Consider the following 15,056-nt stretch of genomic DNA (forward strand, 5'->3'; position numbering starts at 1 on the left):
AATCATGCCTTTGCATCTGCTGATTCTAATCCCAGTCTCCATCTACAAACTTTCTAGCAGGTCTCCAGGGCTCAACTCCATTGGCTTTCTCGTCCATGAAGCTTTCCCTGATCGCTCTTACTAGAAGTGCTGTCTTTTCTTGGAAGCCCTGAATCGTGCAACCAATTTAATGGTTCTTAAAATGGTGGTCTGCATTTCATGATTACTTCATGTGGATGCAGAGATTAGACTATGAATTCTTTCCAGGCATGGACATAAATAATCCATTTTTGTCTCACTTCTCTGCTAGAGAACGTAGCACAGTTTCTTGATGTACAAACGTATCAGCTTGATTGAACTATAACTTACCTACCATACAAATTACTCATTTGAAGTGTACAATTCAGTGGTTTTTAGTATATTCAGAATGTGCACTCGTCACCACTATCACTTTTAGAACATTTTCATCACCCCAGAAAGAAACCCCATGCATATTATGTAGCCAATCCTTGGATCCCCCTAAATTGTCCAATCCTAGGCAAACCATTAATCTACTTTCTCTTGCTATAGATTGGCCTATTCTGGATATTTCTTCCAAACAGAAGCATATAATATTTGTCCTTTTGGGTCTGGCTTCTCTAGTGTGTTTTCAACATTGATGCTCTGTAGCATGTCTCACTGCTTCATTCATTTTGAGTAGTAATACTTAATAATACTTAGACGGGGTATGGATATACCACATTTTGTGTATTAATCCATCAACTGATGGTTATCCAGGGTTGTTTCCACTTTGAACATATGCGTACGAGTTCTTGTGTGGACATGTATTTTCGTTTCTTATATGTGTACCTAGAAGAGGAATGGCTGGATCATATGGTGACACTATGGTCAGCATTCTGAGGAACTGCCAAGCTGTTTTTAAAAGCAGCTACACCAGGCTGCCTGGGAGGCTCAGTGGGTTAAAGCCTCTGCCTTCAGCTCAGGTCATGATCCCAGAGTCCTGGGATCGAGCCCTGCATAGGGCTCTCTGCTCTGCAGGGAGCCTGCTTCCCTCTTTCTGCCTGCCTCTCTGCCTACTTGTGATCTCTCCGTCTGTCAAATAAATAAATAAAATATTTAAAAAAAAAATAAAATAGGGGCACCTGGGTGGCTCAGTGGGTTAGTACTCTGCCTTCGGCTCAGGTCATGATCTCAGGGTCCTAGAATCGAGCCCCCACATCAGGCTCTCTGCTCAGCAGGGAGCTTGCTTCTCTCTCTCTCTCTCTCTCTCTCTCTGTCTGCCTCTCTGCCTACTGGTGATCTCTCTGTCAAATAAATAAATAAAATCTTAAAAAAAAAAAAAAGCGGCTACACCATTTTACATGCCCACCAGTCATGTATGAGGGTTTCAGTTTCTCCACATTCTTATTGATACTTGTTAGCATTTGTCTTTTTGATTCTAGCCATCCTAATTGCGTGTGGAGAGGCATGTGTCTCTGTCTTCGATAGCATGACTCTTTTAACCTATTAGATGTCCAATAAATATTTGTTGGAGAAATGATATTTATATGAGTACAAACAAACAGAACTTGGAACAACTCGATGGACTCCCAAGTTTACTAATTGGCTAGAAAAGATGAACACAGAGCCCTGTGTCATTAGAATTAAATTTTTATTTTTATTTTTATTTTTTTAAGTAGAACTCCATGCCTGAAGTGGGGCTTGAACTCCTGACCCTGAGATCCAAGAGTCACATGCTCCACCGATGGAGCCAGCCAGCCAGGCGTCCCTAGAATTCAGTTTTAAAAGTTATTTTTAAATGATTTTCTCTCTTTTTAGTTGCCAGTATTATCTAGACCACATTATAAAGGCGGTGATTTGTTATGAAAATTCATATAGCTTTGCAAATTTCAGCGTATTTTACAGAATAAGCTAAAATGACAAGCAAAATTCCAACTTTGATGTTGGTCCTATTCCAAACCGACCACTTGCTAGGGAGAACAGGAATGGCTAATAATTCTTGAATCTCGAGGCAAGAGAACTAAAGAAACTAAAGAAATTAGTTTCTTTAGCTACTAAAGAAACTAGCATTCCCTACCTGGCCCTTCTTTTGCCTTCTCACTGGACCATGTTACAACTCAGAAGCTCCAGACACCAGTTCTAGGGTGAGCGTGTGAACTATTACTCCTGCTTAGAGACCTGCCCATTCCCTCCTCTGGCACGCCTGTCTTCACAAATGCACTTGATAACGCTCTTGGGGACATGGGGTTGGGGGGGGGCATAGGAAAATGCAAGTGCAGAAGTTTCTCTGACTAGTTTTCCTCAGTAAATAGTCGACCCTGGGAAACCTAACAGGTTCGGAAAACTTAATGTTGATGATTCTGGACGTCAGAGAAATAAGCAGCTGAATCAGTTCCCTCTTGGGGAACTGGGGTTTAGCTTACTTATCTCCAGTAAGAGGTAATGGCCTAACTGCTTTTGCTTGGCTCTATAAAGTTCTGTCTTGGCCAGAATCCATTAATTTCATCCATATCTACATAGACACTTCTCCCTATCTGTAGCCCTGAAACCCAGAGCTCCATGGAAGTCTGCAAATTAGAGGGCCATGAATGTACTTACAGCTCTGTAGGGCAAAGTTGGTGTGGTAGGGCCACAAAGGTCAAAGGTCATAGTAAGTAGAGAGAGCGCTCCAGCTTTCTGTACCTATGACATCATCTTGCCTAACTCCTCTCCAAAGCATAATTCCACCCTAGTTTCTCTACAACTGTTTAGGAGGCACATTTAGCCTCAAACTGGGGGAGTGAGGTGGTGTTTATTTTCCCAAACCACAGTCATCCTCTATCTGTCTAAAGATGTTTCCAAAGGCCAAGAGCAGGCCCCTCGCAGAACCCCGGTAGGAGAAGTATTAGCAGTGGGAAATTTGTCAGCTGCTTGTTGGAGGAAGCACAGCCCAGGCCTGGTTTCTCTGGGGCTGGGTGATAACTTGGGCCGCCAAAGCTGGTGGCAGCCGCCTTGGGGATGGAGAACAAACAGGCAGCTCCAAGGAGGGCCCCTGCGTTTCAGAGTTGAAACAGGAGCCCTCTGAAAGAAAGAGATATTGCGTGTGGCTTCCCTGGTGCCTCGGAGGGCGACGTGGATGACACAGCATCAGCAGCGCCGGCGCGGGGTGGGGACACAGGCGGTAGGAGCCTGTGCCATCCTCAGCCCCTTGGGGGCGAGGTAGCCCCCGCTAAAGCATCAGTTGTGGAGCGTGGGGAAGGGAAGGTGACAAAAGCCGAGTCAGTCTGGAATTTGTTGGACGGAGAACACGCTCCCGGGCCCCAGAGCTAGAAGGACCGGGCCCTGGGAGAGAAACAGCCCTAAGTTGGGGGCGGGGTGAGGCGCTGGTTCCTTAATCTCCTGCCCCATCATCTACTCGCCCCACCTGGATGCAGAGCGAGGACCGCGTGCAGAGGCAACCGCGCGGGTGGGGCTCACCCTCGCGTTTGCCTCCGACACCCAGCGGGGCGGTGCCGGGCCAGGGAACCCGACCCCCACGCCACCCCCTCCCGGCCTCCGGGGCGCCCCTCTCGCGCCTCTCGGGTATCGCTGCCTCGCCCTCTCCTCGGTTAAAATAGTGAAACAAACCCTGGAGTGAAGTGATGGAAAGCCGGGGGCGGGGAGTTGCCCGCAAGTGAGGGGCTGGAGGGGAGGGGGCGCGGTGGTCCTAGAGGGTGGCCGGCAGGCCGGCGAGCGCTGGGCTGATCGCGATCGCGCTCAGCTGCGGCGGCCGAGACCCTTCCCCCGGGGCGGCCCGGCCCTCCCGTGGCCCGGGGCGCCAGCGGAGGGCGTGGGGCAAACCTGGGGCTGCGGTGGGGGTGGGGTGGGGGACTCCACCTCCATCCATCCCGGGATGGAAACTGCGGTCGCCCAGCTAAAATCGGGGCGGGGGCGGCGGTGGAGACCCGCGGGTACTGCGGGCCCCCGCACCCCCCAGCCCGAGCCGCCGCCGCAGCCGCCGCTCAGTAACACGTCCCCAGGAGACTGGCAGGAGCAACACGTGATGTGTCTACTTATCAGGGGGAGAGGGGGAGAGCGAGTCTCCGAGCGTGCGGGCGAGGAAGCGGGGCGGGGGGCCGAGGCGGGGGCCGGGACGACGGCTGGGGCGCCGGGGTCGCCAGCTCCTCGCCCACCTCCCTCCCCGTGGGAGAAGAGGAGGAGGGGAAGTGACTGCGGAGTTGATGAACTTTGCACATCCAGAAACGCCATTTTGATTCCTTTTCCGGAACAAGTTTGCATCTCTCCTCTTTCTCTCTCTGAAGCCCACCGGTCCCCACTGCATCATGCCTGGGAGCCAAGAGCCCTGTCGGGTCGTAAGTACGCGCCCGGGGTTCCGGCTCCCGGGACTCGGGTGGCAGCGAGATGTCTAGGGCTGAAGGGGAGCGACCTTTTAAAGAACTTTTGGGGATGGGGAGGGTGAAGTGTGCGGAGCGCGTTGTACTTTTTAAACTCGGCGTTTCCCGGAGCCGAGGACCCGGGCGCCCCACGCCGCGCTACGTGCGCTCGGGGCGGTGGGGCCGGCCGGGGATGAGCCGGGCAGCCCTCTCCCCTCGGGCTGCGCGCCGGGCCGCTCCTCCTCCTCCTCCCCTCCTCCCCCTCCTCCCCCTCCTCCTCCCCTTCCTCCGCTCCTTTTCCCCTTCCCGAGCTGCCGGCTCTGCCAACCAGCTCCCAGCGCGAGCCGCCGCGGCCGCCGCAGCGCCCCGCCGCCAGGACCTGATGCGCATCCATATTAGCCGTCCGAGCGCAGGAATCCGGCCCGACCCGCGCCGCCGCGCCCGCCGCGGAATTTATTTTTAACCAGCACCGCCGGGACTCGGATGGTGCGCGCACCGCCGGCCAGAAACATCTTCCCAGCGCTGCTCTCCATCTTCCGCCCTCTCTCCCCCGACATCCTCCCCCCCATGTGGGAGGGGAAACTTTTCTCCTACATACTTTCGAGTCCCTCTCGGGCCGAGAAGCGCGGAGATGACGGCGCCCGTCCGCCGCCGCAAGGTATCCGGGGGGGTGCCCGCCTGGGGTGCTCGCTCGGGGGTGCCCGCTCGGGGCTGCGCGGTGGGAGCATCCGCCGCGCCCTGCTCGGCGGACTTTGATCCTCCCCGGCGGACGGCGCCGGCCGGGAGGGGGCCGCGGGCAACCCTGCGCCCTCCCCCGTCCCCGGCTCCTGGCTGGGGGGTCACGCCGAGGGGAGGAGGGGGCCGGAGCCGTGTCCGCGCGTATTGTTCCCTTGCCCTTCCGTTGGCGGTGTACGTGTTTTCGTGGGAGCCATCGGTGTGGAGCGGAGCCTGCATCGCGGGGTGGGGGGGGGGGGCCCGGGCCCCCGGGGCCGCCCGGGGCGGGGGAGGGGGGCGGGGGGCCCGGGGGGGGGGGGGGGCACCCGGCCTCGGGCCCGTCCCCCCGCGCCCCCTCCCCACTCGCGGTCTCTTAGGAAACTGCGACCTTAATGGTTGCTAAGGAGCAGGGGAGGTCCTTCCCGTCGCCGGCCCCCTCCCTGGGAAGCGGCGTGTTTTCTGGAAGGGGCCGAGGGTCGCGTCGAGGATGTGGTGACTCGCTCCCCGGCCGCTCGAGGGGCCGGGCCAGGCGCGTGAGTGCGGGGCGCGGCGACGGAGCCCACTTCTCTGCTGGGCCACTTTCTTTTTCGGGCGGGCGGGCGGGCGGGGGGAGGCGGGGGTTGGCCTCGGGCAGAGCAGGGGCGCAGGGGGGCACGAGGACCCGGGGGTCGCGGGGACCGACCAGCGGGCGGGCGGGTTGACAGGCGCCGCGTGCAGCTCGCGTCCAGCGTCCGCGGTGCATCCGTGATGGGTTATAAAAGAGGAGGAAAGTGTTTCTCCTTGCTCAGCAGATTTGCCCTCCCTCGCTCCTTACTGGTTAGAAGATAGAACGTGAGCCCAGATCCGGACGAGCAGTTCACATTCCATTACGAAATTCTACACGGCTTCAGAGCCAGCAGCAGCGCACATTCGGGGCACTTTGGAGTTTTTTCTTTTTGGGGGGGATGGTGGGTGGTGGTGCAGAGAGATAGAAAGATGAATAAAAAATATAACTTTTTTGGTATGCTGAAAAACCTGTCTGAGGGTTTTCATCAGTAGAAAAATTACGCCTCGTGCTTGTTGTAGAGTTTAGATTCAAGCCCAGCCTTTTAAAAGTCAATGGAAATAAAGTTTGTCTGTTGGATGGGGATGCTGGAAATAGCGAGGTATTTCGGTCTCAAAGACGAGACTTGGGATGATTTCTGCAAAGGCTGAGTTGCTAATGTGCATCCCATATTTTTGAGATCTTTTTCTCTTTTAGACACGAAGTGGTCTGTGCGTATGCGCATGAGTGTAGTCTGAAATAAGTTTAGTTGAAGTGGAAGGTGGAGAAAAGGGAACTGCAGAGCAAAGAATGGTTTTTGTTAGTTTTAGGTTGGTTGGTTGGTTTCCCTTCTCCCCATAGCCCTTAAAAGCATCCTCTAGACCTGGTGCTTTTCCGAGTAGGCAGGTATGGTTCTAAGACATAGTGTAACCCGGAAGTCTAAGTTAGAGGCTGGAGTCCTGGCTGAAACTTTTTTTTTTTTTTTCTTAAGCATTTAGTTCTGTGCTTCCTTCAAGAGTCACACAGAACTTTTGAAGAAATGGGTTCGAAATTAGCCTTCAAATAATTTATGCAGCGGTGAGCCACTAATGTTCCGGGGTTTTTTGTTGTTGTTGTTTGTTTGTTTGTTTGTTTGTGTTTTACCTCTGCATTTTGGAGGGAGCTTTCTGGGTGGGTACCCGCTGATGGATCTTGCTTTGATGTGTTTTTGAGCTTTGGTTACACTGATGAATTAAACATCTGAATGTCTTTTATCAAGTTTTAAATGTGTGAAAAAACACCTTCTCTCCCACCCACCCCCACTTTTACAAAAGAAAGGGAGAGCCCTTTGATTTGGTTATTTGTTTAGCTTGTGCTCCATTTTAGGCTGTTAATGAACTTGCACTGTTTCATCATTCTTAAAAATACTGCTAAGCAGGTTGCGTGGGGGGATGTTTTGTTTTTAGAGGATTTGCTGGTTCTATGGTACCTGCTGCTGGTGCTTACTATTACAGGGGACACCATTCTCTGGGTGTTTCCGGATAACTATTGAATTTCTCATCGGAAATTCAGAGCCTCAGCCCTTATGGCAGACAGAGTTTGTTCTGTGATGGGGAGGATGGGGCTGACTCAGTTGGCACAGGTGATGCATCCATTCCTAACTATTTACATCTTCCAACAAGTGACCTTTTGATTGCAGGGTCTTTTATTTGAGATAGCTTCAGGCAGACTCCTGAGATCTTCCTTGCTTCCAGCACGGTTATAGGGTATATAGAACCTTGAAGAAGGAAAACAAACCTACCCTGTTAGTGTGCGTCTGATCAGGTTGTTTATTGGTTATCTGCTGTCTTGTCAGGCAACAGCTAGATGCCATGATGTGGCTTGCATTTTCACTCTTCAGTTTTAAACAGCTCTGTTGATCCACTTCCTAAGGTCAGTTTGGAAATCTTTGCTTGCCGTCCTTATGCTCAGTTGTTAACACCATTTATTGCCTTCAGCAAAGGAAGGTTCCTAGTTAAGCACGTTAAAAAATTCTACCCTTTTAGGATTCTGTATGATATAATTAATATAAATTTAACTTCTCCAAAAATTGGTTAAGCATGCTCACTAGAAACAGAAGTGAATCCTTTTGATGTTTCTATTCATTATCCTTTTGAAAAGTAGGTGGTGCTTAAAAGGTCATAGGATAAGGGTTGCTAAGCAGCTAAACAGAAGGATGCTAAAATTAACCAAAGCATTTTTGAAAGGGAGTTCTTCCCTGTTTTACATTATTTACTAGATTTAATTAATTTCGGAATCCTCCATGTCCTCTGACCAAGGAAGGTAGGCTGTTAGGTTTGTTTTGTTTTTGTTATCATATTTAAATAATCTCTCTTTCTTTTGTAAGTGTCTTTTAATTGAAGTTCAGGCTCTCTGACCAACTCTGGTGTCAGATGGCAGCTGGGCTGGGCGGACTTCTTGTCTGATACCCATGTGTTCAGGTTAAACCTCCCCTTACTGAGGGTACACAAGCAGCATCACCTTCATCCATCTCTTTATTGCAGGTTGTTTGGTTTGTTTTGGAAAATCTAGTTTATCCACAAAGTGATGTCTTCCTTCACTCTTTATTGAGCAGACTTGCATCCAAAAGATAGAAATGTAATATAGTATCAATAGTATGCAGTAGAGTCCCTCCTGATAGCAGGACCATCATTGTCTTCCCCCTTTCCTGAGATTAGATTAGGCTTTCCTAGGAGCCCCCCACAGTTTTTCATACCTTTTAGAAAATAATCATATTAGGTTTGGAATATCTTTGGAAGGGTGACCAAATGTAAAAATAAATAAATAAGTAAAAAGTGTGACTTACTTACCTAACATTTCTGCTGAGAGTAGGTGTAATAAGGGTCTTGAACTTGTGCAGTGAGAGAAATGGTTGAAGTGTTAACTGAAGTCCTGGTTGGTAAGCATCCTCTCTTGGCTGAAAAGCAAGCCGGCTCTTCTAAGTCAGAAGTTTCCCCCTCAAACAATTGCTTCAGGACGTCTGACCTACTGAACAGGCAGAGTTGAGTAACATTTTTTATATCCAAGTAAAATTAAGAAATTGGATGGGTTTTTGGGAGGGGGCAGGGTACATGAGCTCTCTTCCTCGCTCTCTCTTTCAGACTTAGAAAGTGATTTTTGAGTAGAAAGAGGCACAGCCCTCTTCGAAAAGCAGGGGTCAGATTGTGTTTTCCACACCCCGGGGGGCCTCCCCATAAATCAGAGTAAAATGTGTACCGTATGAAACAGAGGGAGGCATACAGTGTGCTTTCTGAAATGCATCACTTATTTTTAATTTCCCCACTCCCATAGAAGGCAGGGTAGAGAGGAAAACCATCTGCTGTGTTTGTACCACGATGGAGGTAGCAGAACAGGGAAGGTGGGGAGTCAGGGAGACAGACTTTTTACGTTGGCTGCCCTGGGGCACAGTGTCACCGCCAACCATGTTGGTCTCGGGGATCTCTGGTCACCTTTGGGATGCTCTCCGTTCTTGTGAAGGGAAGCCAGTGTGGAGTGCAGCCAGGGATTGTGGTCTCTGTGGGTTGGTGGAGACCGAGCACAGCCTGGGAGGAGGGCTCCGGGAGCTGTTCCTTCCAGTTCCTGGTGCATCTTGTTTCTAAGGGTACTCAGGGTACAGGTGAGCCCTTCGGCCCATCGGTGAAGGTGGTGGCCTGTGAATAAGGTGCTTCAGACAAAAGAAGTGGGAGAGGGTGGAGATGTTTGCTCAGTGTGATTCAAGCAAGTAATGCTAAGAGAATTTGAAAGCCTCTGTAAAGTCCCCGAGACTGGGGAGACTGGGTGCTGCCTGCCCTTGCTGGATTCACGTCAGGCCTTTCAGACTCTCTGAGGGCCGGTGGTCCTGATAAGGTAGAGATGGCCCAGGGAGCACCCCCCACCCCCATTTCTTTGTCAGCTGGCCTGACTGCTGTGAAAAAGTCACAGTGGGGGTAATTAGATAAAGCTTTTAAATAGCTCTATTTGTTTTCCCCCTGGCTTGCTTAGTATCTCTTTTTCCCTTCCTTTTTCAGAGGCCAGTGGGGTAGGATGGTCAAAAGAATGTGTGAGGCTTACTGGCGTAATGACTTTTTAAAAATTTCAGCTTTCTGGAGAGTGTACCTTGCACAAAGTCTTCACCCTGCTTTTATGAAGGCCTTGAACAGAGATTCAAATTCTATCCTCAGAGCAACAAGACACAGCGAGGGTTAGGCAGGTGTATTGACCCATTTTACAGCTGTGCTGGTTTCCACGCTGGCTGGTGCCTAATCCCAGTCTAGCTCCATACCACACCTGCTTTTCAAAATCCGCCTAGCCTCAGAACACGGAGCATTAAATACGAGCCTGCGTGTGCGTTTTAAATGAGACCCGACCCTTTTCACAATAATTCTGTGTTGAATTTGAAGATGTAAGGCAATTAAAAAGAAACTTTTTAGCCTTTAGCTCTGTGGATGAACGTGATGATACACTTTTTATTTTTCTTCAGTAGGTTTTCTACCTCCTGGAATTGTTGTAAGGATAATAAATGTTCCAGAAACTCAAACTCTGTATATGGAAGAAAGTGGTATATTTTGAGCTCAGGAAACTTTGTGGGTATCCACTCTGGATTTCCTTTCCAGAATTGTGCGCAACTCCGGGACTTGAGGCAAAACTCGCCTGGGGTTTCTGTACCAGCCGAGGAAATGCAGCGCTTTCCTTTTGCCTTGGGTGCTGAGGGACAAACAGAACAAGTCAATTTTTCTTAATGAAGTTCACTTGGGGTGGATTTTAAGGACAAGGCACGTTGTAAGCTTTGGACTCATCCTTTAAAGCAGTGGTTCTCAGAGTTGGCGGTTTGCCCCCAGGGGCATTTGGCAATGTCTGGAGACATTTTTGATTGCCCTGCTTGGGGGAGGGGTGCCACCGGCCTCCAGTGGGTAGAGGCGCAGGATGCTGTTACCCATCCCACAGTGCAGCGGCTGGCCTCACAACAAAGAATTACCCAGTCCAGAACGTCAGTAGGTGGAGGTTGAGAAAGCCTGCATTAAAGGTACGGCCGGCATGGCCGGTGTCCTGTGCGCCAGTAGCCCGGGTGTACTCGGTGGAGGCCACATGACCTATTTGCAGATCTGAAATTTCATAAAGCAAGTGAGCTCCCATTACATGCCTGTAAGGTACCACGGTTGGCACATTCAGGGTTTCACAGAAAATTTCAGGGTTGGGGAAAACATTAAGTGGCGTTAAATGTATTTAAAAGCCCCATAGTAAATAAAAGTTCTAGAACTCATCTGCTCCTAAAGCAAACCAGATTCGTTGGCACTGGGAAGCTGCTCAGAGTCACTTAGTTATTGGGAAACTCGCTTTGGTGCTGTCATCTGCCAGTTCTCCCTCATGTTTTAAGTTATGCGGAGTGTATCTCTCCCCGCCCCCCCACCCCATGTGTTTGAACTAGCCTTTACTCGCTTGACAGTCCGTGTCTTTGCACTCGCAAGTGCAAAAGAAGTCTCCCTTTGTTTTGTTTTGTCAAGTTTTTGCAAAATTCTTACATAACTATCCACCCTTTTCACAGGGCAGCGTTTGGGAACCGGTCTTCTGTCCCTGCATCTCCTCTTGAGGGGGTGGCTGGCAGGTTGCTGCCATAGCTGGAAGGGATGGGGAGGGAATGTGGGGGAAGACACAGTGATTATTTTGATGTTCTCAGGACTCCTGGATCTCACATACGTGAAAAGGTAGTTGATTTAAAGAAACAGAATGTGGTGTGTGAACTTGAAACTGAATTTCCTCAGGCCCAGAAAGGTCTAGGATAGTGACAGGAGTGATCTTGAAGCCACAGGTGCTACTTTCCTGACCCTTGTTCCCTGTCGCCACCCCCCCCCCACCCCAACCCCAGGCCTCTGTCACAGGGGCGGGAGGTGAGGAGCTGAGGAGGCAGGAAGAGAGGGAGAGTGAATTCCAGAAAGGGAAGGGCTGGATGCCTGCGCTGGGAAGTAGCAAGCAGTTAGCCCTGAGATGACCTGGGCTCCCTCTGACCTTAGAGAAACATGTGGCTCTTGAAGCTAGCTTTTTTTTTTTTTTTTAAAAGCATCCTAAACCTGTTGGTAAACAATAAGCATAGGTCCACATCTGTTCATGCTGTTTTTGCTCAGGGACCTGCTCTGAAGTCACCTTGACCATCCTGTCCCAAGTAGCAGGAGCCATGGACTCTCTGTGCTTTTCTGCCCTCTCCCCTAGCTTCTAATCGGGCAGCTCCCTGCCCTCTGTCTCCATTTATAGCTCTTCCCAAGCCCAGACCTTTGGTCTCCCAGCTCTCCTGCAGGTGCCCCAGAAGTCACTTGTAAAAATAAAAGCCCTTCCCCTCCCTTCTAGAAGGTGGTCTGAAACACCCATCCACCCAGTCTTCGGGCCAGGAAGCGCTTGGCCATCCTGGCTTGCGTCTGTCTTAGTCCCGAAGTCCAGTGACCAGACCATCCCGGAAACTTCTTGCCGGTCGGACAGGCCCCTGACCTCGGGTCCTCATCACGTCGCAAACAGCTCCTCAGTTAGCTTCCCGCCACCCGTTTCTCCCCGCTGCCTTTCATCCTTTGCTCCGCTCAGAAACTCAAGCTGTACATGGTGTTTGCCTGCTGAAAACATCTCTTGGCTCCCTGTTGTCTACAGGAAGAAATCCAAACTCCTCAGCTTGGCACCCCAGGACCTTCATCATCAGCTTCCAGGCTGTCTGACTAGTTTCAGCTCCTGCCACTTCTGGGCACCCTTGACGCACTGAATGATTTCTGACTGTCTCTGTGTTCGCTTGTCCTTCACTCGGGCTTTCCCAGCCGCTTCTAGAACAGTGTCTTCCATCTTCCTTTGAGACCACTCTCAGAAACCGCCTCTTCCAGGGAGACTCCGGTCCTCTGTCCAGAGTAACTCTTACCCCCATCCATCCGGTCTGTCGTAATTTACCTGTTGACGTGTTTTCGCCACCTCAGGAACAGGGAGGGACTTTGACTCTTGTTTTTCCACTAGGAATTGCATAGTATGTCGATTGGACCCATTTTCTAATACAGAAGCGAGATATTCGGGAGAAGAGCACATATAATTTGGTAGCTAAGTCCTGAATATCAGTACAGATTGAGAGAAGGAAACAAAAGTAACTTGAGTTTTCAGCAAACCCATCAACGCAGAGATGGGGTGCTAAGTGCACGCCAGTGGAAAAGGATTTTGACTTACAGAAACTTTAAAATAAAACTTCGCTCAGCTTAATTTACTCGAAATTAAAGAGAAAAAAAAAATCTTTGTTAATGCCTGATTGCACTAAAAGCTGTCTCACTAGGGCCCTTACTAATTATAACCACTTTTCATGGCTCTCGGTTTGAAGTTTATATTAAATAGGAGAGATGGGCACACAGATCAAAGACCAAAATCATTTCAGAGCTCCAACGTGTGGGCCCATTTTCTCTGCTTAGTTAGATTTTTGTTTCATTAGTGGTATGAGTTAATAGGAGTGTTGGTCTGTGTATAATTTAACTTTTCTTTTTTCCGTTACTCCTTGGATTTAAAGCAAAATACTGAACCAGAAACCTACAGGGCATAGATCTTGCTTTATTTGTGTGTGTGTGTGTGTGTGTGTGTGTACACGCAATATCCGTACTTGATAGAAGTTGATTATAGATCATACTTACAGAAAGAATCATTTCACTGTTTTAGAGGAGCTTCCTTTATTATTAAAAAAAAAAAAAACCCACTTCTAAATACACAGAATCATCTCAAATTGTTTAAGTTTCTTTTAAGAGAGGTGTATATAGCTTCAGAAATAAGGGAGATACCAGAGAGGTTGGGTCAGAGAGAAACGTTTTGCTTATGGACCCTTTTGTACCTAAAGTTTTTTTAGAACTGCATAGTGGAAGGTCTTGGTATCCTTTATATAAGATGAAATCCTAGCTGATTAAAAATATATTCCTGCCTTTAAATAGTTCTTGTGCTTACCTGATAACTAGAGTTTAGGCCCAGATCTAGCAAATACATTCAGATCTAATAGTCTAACTCTGTTGTATTTCTGAGGAGGCTTGTATATTTTCCTCTCTGCTGTGGAAAACAGATTTCTTCAAAGTCATTTCTCTTCCACTTAAGGGCTTTTCATTGTTGTTTTGAGGAATAATTATATAAAACTGTTTAGTGAACATCTCAAGCAGGTTTCCTGTGACTTGGTTAGTTAATCCTGTATTGGATCAAACTATTCTTCTTAAAATTTTAAACTGAGTATAACTTAAAAGAGGCTTACCTTGTACATCTCTAAACTTAATTTGTATTTAAATCATGAAAATAAGGTTTCTAAGAACTGTTTGTTGTTCAGGAGCTCAGTAAAGCTTCACAAGCCCTTTTCCTAATATATTTTAATCACGAGTTACTACCAGACCCCATCTGCTTTTAGAAAATGGTTTTTCACCCCCACATTTGCAGACCTCATAATGTTAATTTTTTTAACATTTACATATCTTTATTTGATTTTTATTTAGTATTTGAATATATGCCATCTCAAGGCTGCAGTAAACACCGGGAGTGCTGGTAGGAAAAGGAGACAGTTGCTAGCTTCATGGAGGTTGGAAAACACCCATTCAACCACTAAGTCGTGTACTTCTGTGCCAAGTGCTAACAGTGGAGTGTAGAACAGGAACCTACAAAGTTTAGCTTCTGTGTGGGGGAGGATAGAGGCTACTGGGAGGCAGGTTAAGGGAGGCGTCCCGTGGAGCTAATACCTGAAGGATGGTGGAGGGAAGGAAAGTGTGTTGGAGAACAATTTATACAAAGGCCCTGAGGTTGGAGGGGAAGGTGGTGTTACCCACCGAATTGAGAGAGGCAGTGTGTGTGTGTGTGTGTGTGTGTGTGTGTGTGTGTAGGGAAAAAAAGACACAAAAAATGAATGACAGCCCAGTGAGGTAGGTGGGGGCTTTAGCACACTGTTTGCAACCCACAGGTATTTGGAATTTGTCTTAGGAACTTAAAGGGTGTTAGGCCAAGGAATGGCACAATGAGATTTGCATTTTCAAAGATTATTCCTGCTCAGAGTGGAGAACAGACTAAAGGACAAGGAAGCAACGAGTTGCTTTCTGTTTGCAAGATCCCTTAGAAGCCTAGTTTTTCAAAATTTTGAAAACCAGTGGTGGCTTGGCTATGGTGGCCATAGAGGTGGGGAGCCCTGAAAGGCTTTGATAGAGATCTAAGTGGCGGCAAGGACTGGCTCCTGGGTGGGGTAGGATGGTGAGGGAGAGGGAGAGATGGCTTCCAGGACTCTGGCTTTTGTCCTGGGCGAATGGGGGTGCCTTGCCCTGAGATTAGCATGCTGGATGAAGCAAGGTTTGTAAACACAGTATGTCTCCTGTTCCTTAAAGAGGGATTTTTACGGTCTTCAGTACTTACAGGATCTTCTCTACTTGCACTGTTTTCATTGGTTAAAACGTGCATGCCTGGCCTGGCTAAAAGCATGAAAAGTACAACTAGAGTAAAAAAAAAAAAAAAAAAAAAAAAGTGAGAAAAGG

At 48.8% G+C, this 15,056-nt stretch overlaps 1 protein-coding gene across 6 annotated transcripts in view; it reads left to right on the forward strand.

Annotated features, from left to right (window-relative positions):
- Positions 1–4,016: 4,016 nt before the first annotated feature.
- RREB1 (ras responsive element binding protein 1) overlaps positions 4,017–15,056 on the forward strand; it is a 126,980-nt gene continuing 115,940 nt past the window's right edge. For 2 of the 6 annotated variants that reach the window (XM_032861514.1, XM_032861518.1), the window contains exon 1: positions 4,632–4,989. The gene's annotated coding sequence lies outside the window, so the exon portion shown is untranslated. Of the gene's footprint in view, positions 4,311–4,630; positions 4,990–5,447; positions 5,579–15,056 lie in introns of those variants that run through there. The other 4 variants (XM_032861515.1, XM_032861517.1, XM_032861520.1 and 1 more) reach the window with 4 other exon arrangements.

Source organism: Lontra canadensis, unplaced genomic scaffold (assembly GCF_010015895.1).
Source record: "Lontra canadensis isolate GAN:19392208 unplaced genomic scaffold, GSC_riverotter_1.0 scaffold21, whole genome shotgun sequence".
Taxonomy (NCBI): domain Eukaryota; kingdom Metazoa; phylum Chordata; class Mammalia; order Carnivora; family Mustelidae; genus Lontra; species Lontra canadensis.